At 33.6% G+C, this 14,483-nt stretch overlaps 1 protein-coding gene across 2 annotated transcripts in view; it reads left to right on the top strand.

Moving 5' to 3' along the window:
• The first annotated feature begins 4,650 nt into the window (after positions 1-4,650).
• Positions 4,651-14,483, top strand: part of LOC100371466 (fibronectin type-III domain-containing protein 3A-like) — a 72,302-nt gene continuing 62,469 nt past the window's right edge. For both annotated transcript variants that reach the window (XM_085500903.1, XM_085500902.1), the window contains exon 1: positions 4,651-4,728. The gene's annotated coding sequence lies outside the window, so the exon portion shown is untranslated. The remainder of the gene's footprint in view (positions 4,729-14,483) is intronic.

Genomic DNA, 14,483 nt, shown 5'->3' with positions numbered 1-14,483 from the left:
TAACCCGAATACCTGGCCACCTGACACACTAGATTGGGTCCGGGACATTAAACTTAAAACTGGGTAGAGGATGCCACTGAGCCTTCCAAAATGTGAGCATATTTATGCCCATGTATTGACAAAATCCATACCCATACAAATTTTGCAATCCATATGTATATCAAACAGCGACGAGCATTCTATGTAACTATGTTTCAATTTCATTTTTTCTTCATATGCCACTAAAATAAAAAGAAGAAGAAAGGTGCAACACATACCTGTCAATATGAACTTACGCGGGCGATAACCGGCAAGAAATAATTCAGTAATTTGGCATTATAACATAACGCTTCAAGATTATTTTTCCCATTGTTCGGTATATGTAAAATAAGATTTCCGTTCCTAGATAATTAATGGGTTAGATCGAAGATGAACATTGAAGGCGATAACAGTTTGCTTATACGTATTTTCATTTGGCGAGACTTCATTTTGGATGTGTTATGTGATTTCCATGTGGGTGAGAAGCGAAACAATTATTATAGGCATCAACAAATGCATTGCGATGTCAATCCCATCATTCTTCACATCAGCCAACGGTATGTACTTTCAGAATATGTGATTTCATTTTTGGAAGGGGTATTTTAATTAAAACAAGCTACCACAAAAGTTACCCGACTATAGTAAGCAGGCAAGTTAGAATTTCATCTATCGTGGGTAAGTTACGATCAGGTAATATTGTTTTTACGAATCTGTTGATTAATTAATTTTAAAATGATTCTATATTTTCAAAATAATACGACCCGGCTTATACGTTTTGTTTATTCGTGTTTTCAGTCATTTGGGGTTGTTCTACTCCAATTCCGGGACTAAATCATTTTATATCTTGTTATAATGTTGTTGTTCTAATAATATACTAGTAATGTATTAATTTAAAACTAAATTTAAGTTTGTGGCAAATAGTAACGACAGTACATGCATTGACCAACCTCTCAAACCTAATCCGAGATAACTATCTAGGTGACGTATTGAACTTACATGAAAAATTTGAAGAGGCCATGACAAACAAAAAGCAAAAGTTAAAAGGACAAAATACATTATTGCAACTAAAAAAGAAAATTGGTTACAAACGAAAAATAGGAATTAAAACTTTACTCTCTCTCTCTCTCTCTAATTCGTCCAACTTGAACGTATGGTTGTCAAATTTGGGGTCTTGAGAGTGCCTGCTAAACAGCTGTAGAAGTGGTATACCTCAAATAGTATTGGTTCTTTCTAGGATTGTCTAAAAGTAGTCCCATAATAGGCAACGTTCTACTAAAAAAGAAAATTGGTTATAAACAAAAAATATGAATTAAAACTTTACTCTCTCTCTGTCTATTTCGTCCAACTTGAACGTATGGTTGTCAAATGTGGGGTCTTGAGAGTGCCTACAAAACAGCTGTAGAAGTGGTATGCCTAAAATAGTGTTGGTTCTTTCTAGGAGTGTCTAAATGTAGCCAACTTTGGGGAGCTCGGCAGATTTCCATTAGATATTTAAAGACTAAACATGACTTGACTTGACTTGAGCTCTAGGCATAATTTTTTGCAAGAAAGAAAACACGATTTCTCGCGAGCGCTGAGCTTGTTTTAATTGGTTGATGTAGCAAATTAACACATTTTTTGAATTAAAATACAAGTTTAAAAGACGAGTAATTAATCTCTTTTTTAAAGATGCTGCGTTAATAAATAAACAGATTAACACCTAATAGTACAGTGTAGAGGAAACACAAATAACAAATACCGACCATACCCTTAGACCTTTCTAAGGTCGATGCACTCACCATGGAGCTAAGCTCCATGCACTCACCAAGCCCACATTCTAAAACTATTACAAAGAAACAGTTTCATTTCTCTGTTTTTTTCCACGAACTATTTGACTAGGGGAATCATCAATATTGATGAGTATATGTTTTGTGTGTGTGTTTGTTTGGTTTTTACTCGACGTATATGGCAATAACTAGTGATAGCTTTGATATAGGAGAATATTATGAGCAATGTCAAACCTCAGACTAGTAGTATTGCTAGTCTGAGGTCAAACACCATTAATTTTTCTGTGTGCGTTTTTTGTTTTTTTTAAAAAAGACGGACGTTTCGGCCACGCGTGTTTTATTCATACGAATATAGGAAGTTTTCTGAAGTTTCGGTCACGGCAGATTCGTGCGTTACAATCACGACAATATTAGCAAATAAATATAAATATGCCGTGATTATTTTAATTTTAACATCGGTAAATACACATTCACGTATGCCTAATACAAACTGATAATGTATCATTTTAACATCGGCACACATAAGGAAATCACGCCTCATTTTGACAATGAACCAATCCCTACAGCTAACAGATGAACGTACAGCTAATGATTGGGTAAGATCAGTTAAACACGCATTTTAACTTTAAATTATATGTATGGAGAGGCGAATTAATTGGATGAATATTCTAAATGTAAAAGTACATCACACAGCAAAAACGGTAGCTACAAGAGAAAAATGTAGTTATACCGCACTTGTATCGCACGAGTTATTTTAAATTAGCAGATAAATATAAGTATGCTGTAACGAACGGGTTATTGAAAAAAATATTTCAAGAATACATTATTTAAAATCATTTTAAGAATTCTAAACGTCCGCGGCCGAAACGTCCGCCACAGATTTGCAAGATTACTACTGTCTGCATTATTTTTCGAAAAAGGTAATTTTCATCAGCTTCTATTACGACGTAATTCAACAAATATAGTTCCGGACCGCTATTGTTGTCTTGTCAAACAACTGTGGACAATTTAATTGATTATCTCTGTGTACGCACCACTATCTCTGCATGCAGAGAGATCAGCGATGTAATGTCACTAAAGGTACATGACAAGGAACAAAATAAGTGTAGCAATGTCATTGATCACAGCTGATTGAATGGTTATTTTTAAGGAAATATTGCGGCTCTCTTGAATGTTGAGCACTCTCGTCCAGATAGTAATATGAATTGATAACATATTGCTATGTATTTAGTAGAGTCGTCACCTGCGCATGCGTCAGATGGCCACAGCGTGTCATTGTTTACAAACAAGCGTCTGCCCATGACATTTTGTGTTTTTAGCGTGTGTCGTTTCCCGCGCGTGCGCAGGCGACGATCCTCTCGCTTTATAACTAAGAAATCACTTGATAGCTTAGGTTTTATGAGGTTTGAAAGTGGAACAATTCAAGACAATTATTAAACTATTCGATGAGACACACCACCTAAACTCATGAAAGTGACCCCTCACATGAGACATACTGTAAAATGACTAATTTTCACTGGGTTTAAATTTCACTGATTTACCATTTCGAGCATATTCAGTGGGTTTTAAATTCACGGTTTCGTCATTTAGAAAATGTGTTCTATGCTAAATTTTACATATTCACTGTGTTTTAATTTAGCGCGTTTTTCCAGTCAGCGAAATAAGCTAAATTAAAACCCAGTGAATAATTACCCCCTTTACAGTACTTTCATTTTGTTTCAACTCGACAAATGATACATGGCATGTATGTGCGTGGGAAAGAAACACATTTGCTGATGCTTTCTACACCAATTTGACCAGCAATGTTTTAGCGTTTTCCAATTTCGTGAAAAGGTCACGAACTTCTTCTGACTTCACTATGTATTTTAGATACAGTTCTTAAAAGGTATTGCCTTTAATTTTGGTTTCGCATTGTCGTTACGAATTAAAACAGCCTTGACAATACAACATTACAATCAAGTTGTCTGTATTATTCGCGTTGTCTTATTACGAAAACTAGGACACGGGTAGTTGTATGGATTCTTTTATATTAAAAAATAAATTGACAATTCATTACCTCCGAATAAACCCCGCCCATCCTATTTTTTCTCGTGTCATTGTACTTTCATAAAGCATGGCGCTCTTCATTTTCATGTCCATGATTCAAGTTGCAGTTTTTACATAATTGATAAGGAATTTCTCTCTGTTACGTTTCATGTGCCTTTTTGTCTAATTGGGACGGACACTTTAGAAATATAAGTTGTGTGATTCTTTTTAAGAAGAATATATAGAAATTGCTAAGAAAATTGTTATTTGTATCGACCAAAGAAAGGTGAGATATTTATTCGGGTTATAATTTATGTATTTATGCATTTGTTACACGACTTCATTATATGTGGCTAGAGTGGTATAACAACCATAATCATTACATTAAAAAACTTTTAATTTAATGATTAACACTAACATTTATTATATTTTTATCCAAAATAATTAACACAGACACTTTTCAAAATGTAAATGTAAACATCACATTCTATTTATTATGAGAGTGGAAAATTACTCATCTAGGATATATTCGTATACAATTCTGTTTTGGAAGCTCGGGAGAAGTGCGTTAATTTCGGTTTCCTAGTGCGTGTCGTAAAAATATGGAATATCTCGTCACACTCAGGCTAGTAAATGAGAACAAAATGTGTGAAATTTTCAAATGAAATCATACAAAAAAAATATTATGTGTTATTATGAAGCCAATTATTAGCATTGGTATTGTCATTCGTCTTATAAACCCTAGTTTAAATGTTGGGAATTTGCCAGAATGTTTTCCGAGAAGGACTTTCCGTGACACTTTGTTCGTTTTTCTAGGGGGATATCGCCGACGTGGGCTGGCATTCCCGGCATGCGCAGCACAAAATGGCGCCGGACGTGTAAACAGCAGTATATTGGACTCAGAATTCCAGATTGGAAGGTTTGTAAGCTCATTTCTTCTTAAAATGTCATTGATTTGGCATTATCTTTGTAAGTACTCAAAGAAATGGTGAAAATCTGTGATACTGATCGAATGTTATGGCAATTTTCTTTTTCCGTATGCCGAAAAATGGTGTCAGCCAGCACTGTCGGAGGTAGACCCGACATTATAATTCAGATTGCTACGAGCAATATGGACGAGAAGGATTTTAATTAGCTTGCATTTCCTCTTGTTTTGAATGTCACTTAACATATGATATAAGAACCAACTGCGATTTTTAATATTTTGGTGAATTATGGATAATCTGATGTCCATTTATCAGTCTTCTTACTGTTTAAGATCTTCGCTTTTCTCTCTTTCCTACGTCGCCGATGATCGTCGCGCCCTCCCGTCTGATGCTTTGACACGCACAGACTATCCATTGAGCGTCAGCTGTGAGCGTGAAAAATGAATGAGAGGGGATCTTCGATCTGAACAATTCGGCACTTTCTTGATAGACTACTTATTAAATGAGCGAATTTCAATTAATGCACGTACTTTCCACTACCGTATTGATGTTATTTCCTGCTTCAATCTTGCAATTTTCGTCCGTCCTTTCTCACATTGACCTGTACAGTATACCATGAACGAAAACAATGAACCATTTAAAGGTAAAAACGTGTTCATTTCATGGATTGACCCCTGATAAATATTCGTCTATTGAGATGGCCATATGTTACTCCAAAATGATTTACTAGTAATATAATTTTAAATATTGAAGTAGTGCTTCTGCCAATGTCAGAATCGCCAATAAATGCAACATCGGATCAATATCAATAACTGTGTATATATATTGTATGCATATTCTCATAGGATTCAGTGTTTACATTAATTTTCTGTTACTTGTTTCTCAGTAGATATCACAACCCAGTTTTAAATACTACATGAATGTAATAATGATTTTTTTTTGTAATATTTGCCTCAGTAATATTATGTTCTTACTTTTTGAATATTTTTTCCCCCAAAAAACATGAATTACATACATTTACTTCCAATTTACACAAGCTACTGTCACAAAATTGTTTCAAGAAAATATTTATAACTCAGGAAAAACCTGTCCACACAGGAAATCACTTGTTCCACTTACATTTAAAGAAACAAAGTATTTATAATTTTAAAATGTCATCCAGCTAAAATCCATTTCCCTCATAATATTAAAATTGATTTCAGTCTTGTATATCATTCAATCAACCTACCCTAAGGGACATCAAACAGTGACACTAAACTATACTCATTTTATATCGTAAATTCTGATTTTGTAAAATCTAATCCCCCTCCTCTAAATAATTACACAACAGTTAAAATACTTAGCAACCAATTAAAAATACACATGAGAAGTACACATGTGTGTGTATTTATGTGTTCTTCTTATTATTATCTACCAGTTGCTACATTAATCATTGTACATGTCTGTATCTTTTCACTATCGACATTACTGCTCAACCCTTTCAGCCTTATTGACATGAGCTGTGCCTGCCCATTATTCTCTGTGGATGCTAATAGGAAATGTAGGTGAAAGTGTAGATTATTAGAAGAGACCTTTAACTACTATCTATACAACCTCCCACTAGAACACCCACACATGGCCAGCATGATTTTTTCCCCTCTAATAACCTTATCATATCAATTTTAAAATTTGCATTGATAAATTTATGTTCTCTGTTTTTTCTAATTTGTAAACTGAACCTCATTGTTTTATGTTTGTCTCCCTATTTCTGTATTCTTTGAGAATCTAAATAATGACATTCATACCCGTTTCGAAATGCTGCTTGTTTTTCATTTCATATCTTCACCTGCTGTTCTGAACTTGGTCATACTGTTTATTTTTTTCAGTACTGAGTTATAACTTGTCATTCTATTAATAATCATACAGTATATTCTTCTTTCGTCAATCCATTATAATGAAAATTGTCACTTTCAGTATAAAATAGATTTCTATTTGTATGTGTAACACTGTAGTCTAAATTGGTTTCTGCAGAAAAATTGAAATAATGATCAATTTTGTGGATTTTATTTAAATGAAAGGAAGATGAATTATAGTAATTACCAGTAAGCTATGTTGTTATTGTTGTAGTAGTTCAGCATTAGCCATTTACTGAAATAAATGTAGCTTTATAAAACAATATTGTCATTTTTTTATGACAAATATTAAAATTAATTATAATAATGAGTTGAACAATGCTAACTGCATGTGGTCGGGTATACTTCTAATGACCCATTACCACCTGATGTACATAATTGTTCATGAAAAATTACAATTTTTTGCACCTCTGTTTCATCAAAGATTTTTCTGCTTTGCCTATTGACTTTTCTGTTACAACAGTCTCTACTTGTTTATCTACTGTGATAGATTTCTTAACTTGGCTTGTGTATGTTTAGGGACAGTCCACACTAATGCAGATAATTCATTTGGGAGGCAACAGTCAGCAAGTAGATTTTTTAATTGAAATGTCATGTATCATAAAGGAACTGAGAAAAATCTTTTTCGCTTGCTTGTTTGGCAGCCGTAATTTATCATCATGTCTATCAGCTGTACGCTCATTTTTATTTATTTATTCAAAACAGTAATTGACTTTTTCAGAGGACAGTGCTTTTAGTCACTGATGTCATACCTTGATTTATCAACAAAGCTTTACTAATATACCGGTAGTACATGCTGGTAGTTACATGGATTTGACCATGAATTTGTCACCCTATAGTGTTGATAGAGGGATGAAATGCCCTCATTATGCGAGGAAGATCCATCTCTATGATTTGCATAACAATGAGTGTATCAGTATCATGCATATATTCAGCAAAGGCAGGAAATGTCTCTTTCTAATTCTCTGTATTTTTATATGGTAATTTGATGGATGTTTTTTGTTGTATATCCTAACACAAACCTTGTTTGTATGTTCTGACCCAGTGAACATTGGAAAAAGTCATTGTTGAGTTTCTTGTACACATTTTCCTTAGTAGTTAGTCCATTAATACAACAATGAGATAGCAAGGAATGATATCAGCAAGGGTCATTGTAAGGTAGCCTTAAATTAGACAACCATGACATTTCAATCCATGACATCTCTACTCCACTTTATCATGACTGACTGTCCCAAGACACAATGATGCTAAATGTTGCTGAAGTTTGTCCCTTCTGTCAACTTGAGGGAATCAATGTGTGCAAGCAAATAATGAATTAATTTATAAAGTGTTAAACTGTAGTAGCTGATATAGTGTATTAATTTTTTATTTCACATAAACTGTACTTTAGCAATTAAAAAAGTTTAACTACATGACTCCTAAAGCAAAAAGACAATCGTCTGGATTTGTGACAAAACAAAGGTGGTTTAACTTTTCTTACCATTCGTAAAGTGCACATGCAAAGTATTTTTTGTATTTAAAAACAATTATTTGGAATTAAAGAGGCAACAAAATAAAATGTACAAATACTTTTGGTGGAAAGAACAAATACCGTATTTGTTCTAGTTTTTATGCTCTAGTATAGAAGAAATCTAACTTCAGACTTCATTGGCTAACGAATGTGACTTTTGGGGGAACCTTGATTTTTGTTCTGCAGGTGCTTGTGTTCGGCCGAGCCTGGTTGACACAAGGATAACATATTCAATTTCCATAATGCCATATAGAAAGATGGTCACACAGCTCTGTCACGTAATTCCAAACTGGAGTATGGTCTCTGTGGGAAAAATGTACTACATGTACTTGTCAGCACTTACACTACTAATCTTGTCTTAAGAAACACAATTTAGTGCAGTTTATTCATCCAAATATTGACATAAAACTATGCTTTGGATAAAACAACCAATGTCCAAAAGTTGAAATATATTTCTGAAAAGAGTGGTTGATTCTATTGACAAGCTAGTGATAAACTATAGTGAATAAATTTCTACCAATATGGGCTAATCTAATAGTATGAATTCAATGAAAAACCAAATTATCATCTGCAGCTGCCCACACTAATTCTCATTGCTCTGTCACTGTTTTCGCAGTGCTGTATCTGTGGGAGTTGTACACAGAGCTTCAGAAATGTATGTGTATTGCACAAATATGGTACATCAGAAAATATTATTCCTGCATATTCAGATTATTTTGACATGAAGTTTTGCAACGTGGTCCGACAGTAGCATGCTGTATTGTCTATGCCACACAAACAACTTAAAGTCTGTACTGGCACCTCTTTTTAACTTCCTGGAATATACACCTCATCATCATCATTACATGTGATCACCTAAAAATTCATAATTATGTCTTGAAATTAACTCATACAACACTCCAAATTAGCACTGTACAAACCTAGTAGAAAAGTAATCATCAAGGTTCGTTACACTTAATTAACATCTCATTCCTAAAATTGTTAAAATGTATCTCCAGCTGAAAAAAATCCTTCAAATTACTCTAGCATTATCATGCTATAAAAACAATTAGTAGTGCCACAATAACCAAATAACCTTTGAATTGGGTGGGGTGTCACTCGTATCAGATACAGTACTTGTTTATGTGTCAACTTGGATGACAAATACGTACATTTATATGTACTATGCTCAAACACGATTCAATTTGAATGAAATGATTTCCTTCTGTTGATTACTTCTGTTTTTCTTAGCCTAGTTTTGTTTGATACTGCAGTTGCAAATGATTTCATATATCGATCTTGCTGAGTGACTTGCTTAAAGTAATCCACTACAATAATCTTCTGCTTCAAGATGACACTCATTAATCATTATTATCAAGTTAACCTGGTCATACCGATAATACAATGTCTCACAACAACTTATTGTTTGTCGGGTTAATGCATGGTCCATAACACTGCACTTGGAAGAATCTGACTGCCAATGCACCAAGAGCATTCACCCTAGAGAGCAAAACATGTATGACTGTCTTAAGGCCATCTAATAAACTACCAAAGGATTTTGTGAAAATCAGTAATGAAATAGCAAGACTGAAAATGAAGTTGATTGCTTTAGACATCAATGTATTACTTTGTAGTTACATAAACTGGACATGCTTTGTCACATTCTCAACATAATAATGTGTAAATACATCTACTTCCAATAAAACAAATACTGTATCGATATTTACTAATTGGGATTTGAAAAATAAATAATGTTTGCAAAAACCAATTGTCAACAAGTGAATTTTACAAAGATTACTGTAATACCGCTAATGTTATCGAAAGTCAACTATACTTATTACTGTGAAATCTGTATTAGAAGCCGTGGCTTCAATTAAAATGGTACAATGCAACAGAGGGGATACGGCTTCTATTAGAGCATCGACACATATAAGAAATGATGAATTTTTGGTTCTCAATTGTTCAAAAAACATGGGTGCGACTTCTATTAGCGTTGCGGCTTCTAATACAGATTTTACGGTACTTCTATAAGCGCCCAAAATGCTTGCATTCTTTTTAACTTTTCGAGTGTAATAATTTTTCTTGCTCCATTTTGACTGTTTTTATGTACCGGTATTAACGGTATTCTATATTTGTTTTGTTTTTTTGATAATCTTGGTACAGATGAACACAATTTCCCATTGGCTACAATTCCTAATCAAAATTTTAGAAAAAAGTATGAAAAAATTGTGTGGGTTAAAAAATTTTGATCAGTGACAAACGTTTATTTTGGCTCTCAAAAGATGTAGCATTAAAGGTTTACAGGTATCGTATCATTTATATCTACAGTTCTTGTATTTATCATATCAATGTTCGCTTTGATGTTCATTTAAACTTTTGTTATTTCTAAGCAACCAACATGTATTATACACCCATTATACGGTTTTAAATTCACTGGGTGAGTTATATCAAAACTTTCTTATAAAGGGTTTAAGATCAACTGCTTGCATTCTCACATAATTTTAGAAATAATATTTGTCTTGCAAGTATTTCATTTTTTGAGCTAGAGTGGTTTTAAGCTACTGCACTCAACCCTCAAACACATCTGTTGCAGTCTTGGCAAAATCATGTGATTGCCATGAATGTAGGACAAGGAGTGCAGACCGATAGTATCACACACTACCAGGCACAATGGTATGATATAACTCATGATTTATTTGTTGTCTTTCGGTTTCAAATCCAACGCTCTGATTGGTTCACTCTCAATACCTAACATGACTAGCAGTGCATACCATCAAAAAAAAAAACTTTAATGCAACATGATAAAACCGAACATGCTAGAAGCCACAATGCAACAGAAAAACCATTATGTCTGTCACGTTGCATACCTGCCACAGACCACCCTCTACAACACAACAGTCATAGAGGGTGGTGTACAGTGGTCTTTTAATATCATTCAGCATGGATTGATGTTGACTTCACTAATGCTCACTTAAATCATTGACAGTGACACAGGTATGTGCAGTCCTGAAACAAAAAAGCTGCTCATAAAATACACTTCTTTTTCTTTTACTCGTAGTACCTTCATTTGACCATGTTATACCTATCACACTTGTTCTTGATGCATGAGTTTTGATCTAATCAGCTATTGCTGTCATCACTAGTCCAAGGTTTTCAGACAAGAGTTGAAATTAAATATGACAACAGTTACAGAATATGGATGTTTAACACTCGGGTAACTAATGCTATTGTTAACATCTGAGACATGATATGATTTGCATGGTTTTCTACTGTTGGCTTCCTCAAGAAGCCATTCTTGATCTACATATAATTAGAACTACATTAGATCTGATTGGAAGTGTCAATAACCCACATGACCAATCAGAACAGCTGTAATAAATTGACATATCGCTATTCAGTTCACAAAAAAGTAGGGTGTAGATGTTGGGGTCAAAGGGTCAGGTTGATATAAGTTGAAATCTTAATTATTATGATGTCTCTAATTCTGATCATTTTTCATTGACTTACGTCAATGATTTATTTTAGATTGTTTGTCTTAATAAAGCAAAGTCAATCATATCAAAAAGTGGTAGACTCAGCAAAAGTATAGTAATGCACCTATCAATGTTTTTGACCAGTGGTCGGGTGGAGTTGGAGGGGTGGTGGAAATTGAGTCTACTAGTGGATATTTATACAGGAAAATTTTATGTTAGGGATAATTATATCACCATCAATTTTATTTCTACCTTAAAGACAGTGCATGTCGAGGTCAGTCTGCGATGTATGACGAAGATCTGTCAAAAGTTTTCCGAACATTTTTCTCAGCAAAACTATAAGTAAATATTGCATATCCTCCTGATCAAAGGAGCTGATTTGTATTCTGGTTAAAAAGGATGCATAATGTCGGTGAAAGTTATTTAAAGGCTAATGAAAAACTGTTACATGCAACAACATCAAATTGACTTACGATTGGTTTGCAATTTTATGGAGTCTTTCTACCTGTTATAATGATAATTAAGCTACAGGAAAATTTCTCTACAGTGGAGAGTGATGGTGTAGTGGCCTATAACCGTCTTTTGGGCATTATGACCTATGATTAAAATGCCTTGCATTTCGCGAATGCATTACGGCATATGGTTAAAATTTAATTTTCAAATTTAAATTTTATTTAAAAAAATGTCATTAGCTTTGTGGAATTTGTTATTCTAGTAACAGTTTTCAAGATTATGTTGATTACTGTGATGATCATTAAGGTTGCTTGGGCATCATAAGTATATACCTCATATATTGTGAGTTTGACAAGTGATATGCTTCTATGTACTTCTTCATTATGGGGAATGGTATGTCAACTTCCTGGCACATGTCTGCCATTAACTATCTTGACCAAATTTAGATATTATTAGATGACAATATCAATATAATCGATAATATCAAAGAAAAACGAACTGCCCAATAGTTACCATAGAGAGATGTCGAACGAAGAAATTGTTAGACATTATTAGACGATGAAACCGATGTCTGGGCGGCTATTGAATAAGTTGATTTTTGACTCCCGTGTGCGAAGCACAAACAGGGAGTCTTTACAGTTAGTGTGTGTGTGTGTGTGTGTGTGTGTGTGTGTGTGTGTGTGTGTGTGTGTGTGTGTGTGTGTGTGTGTGTATCCATCTGTTCCACTGATATCTCAAGAACCATACATCAGTTTTTTATGAAACTTGGTGCATAGATGCTCTGGGCCAATGCGCAGATTGATTAGGTTTTGGTAAAAATCCATGCATATTAATTTCCTTAATTTGCATGATAATTAGCTGATTTTTAGCTGTTCCACTGATTTCTAAAGAACCACTCATTGGATTTTGATGAAACGTGGCACACATATGCTCCAAACTAATGCGCAGATTTGATTAGTTTTGGGTAAAAATCTGCAATATTAATTACCTAATTTGCATAATGATTATCAATTTTCGGCTTTTCCACTGATATCTCAAGTACTAATCATCATATTTCAATAAAACTTGGTACATGGATGTCATAGGACACTGCACAAACCTGATAGTTTTTAGGGTAATATCAGTATATATTAATTAGCTAATTTGCATAATTAATTAATTTTCAGCTTTTGATATTTCAAGTAGTAATCATCACATTTCAATGACACTTGGTACATAGATGTCGTAGGACACTGCACAGATCTGATAGTTTTTTGGGTAATGCGAGTACATATTAATTACCTAATTAGCATAATTAATTAATTTTCAGCTTTTGATATTTCAAGTAGTAATCTTCACATTTCAATGAAATTTGGTACATAGATGTCATAGGACACTGCACAGACCTGATAGTTTTTAGGGTAATATCAGTATATATTAATTAGCTAATTTGCATAATTAATTAATTTTCAGCTTTTGATATATCAAGTAGTAATCATCATATTTCAATGAGACTTGCTACATAGATCTTGTAGGATTATGCAGACACCTGATTAGTTTTAATTGGATATTAATTACCTAATTTGCATAATGTTCCACTGATATATAAAGAACCACAAATTGGATTTTAATGAAACTTTTAAAGAGAACTATGCAGAAACCCAATTAGTTTTTGGTAAATATTCATGCTTATTAATCACCTAATTAACATAATTAATTAACACTGATATCTCAATTACTGATCATCACATTTGAATAAAATTTGGTACATAAATGCTCGAGGACAATAGACAGGCCTGATTAATTTTGGGTTAAAATTTGTTCATATTAATTCTCTAATTAGCATAATAATTCATAATTTTTTTGTTCTGTTCTGTTCATATTAGTTACCTGATTTACATAATTAGTTTTCAGCTTTTCCATCAATATCTCATGTACTAGTAATTTTGAATTAATTGATAATGTGTCCTCAATACTCTCAGCACACGGGAGTTCTTTCTAAGCTTTCTTTGATTCACCAATATTATCGTCTAATAAAGTCTAAGTCAAACACCCATGTCTGGGCAACTATTGGGGAAGATCGTTTTTCTCTGATATTATCGGATAATTATCGTCTTATAAAATCTAATGAAATGTTGTCAGTGATGTCTAACTTAGACATTATTAGACGATAATATCAGAGAAAAACGAACTGTCCCAATAGTTGCCCAGACAGACCTGTCTAACTTTATTTTTAGACAATGATATCGGATAACTTAAAAAAGTGCAATGTCGCGCCTCACTTTGCGCTCACCCAAAAGTTAAATTTCAGTACTTAATTCATGAACCTTGTAAAGTGTAAGTTAATAAAATAATTGAAAAATAAGTATGCATTGGACAGAACAAGGTCGCAGTAACCCCTACAAGATACATTTGTAGTCTGGACTGTTTGCATGCATTATTTGTTATCCTCTTAATAACCT

Source organism: Saccoglossus kowalevskii, chromosome 1, assembly GCF_978046115.1.
Source record: "Saccoglossus kowalevskii chromosome 1, keSacKowa6.1, whole genome shotgun sequence".
NCBI classification, from domain to species: domain Eukaryota; kingdom Metazoa; phylum Hemichordata; class Enteropneusta; family Harrimaniidae; genus Saccoglossus; species Saccoglossus kowalevskii.
Note: the sequence above shows the minus strand (reverse complement) of the source record. Positions and strands in the feature narration are given on the sequence as shown.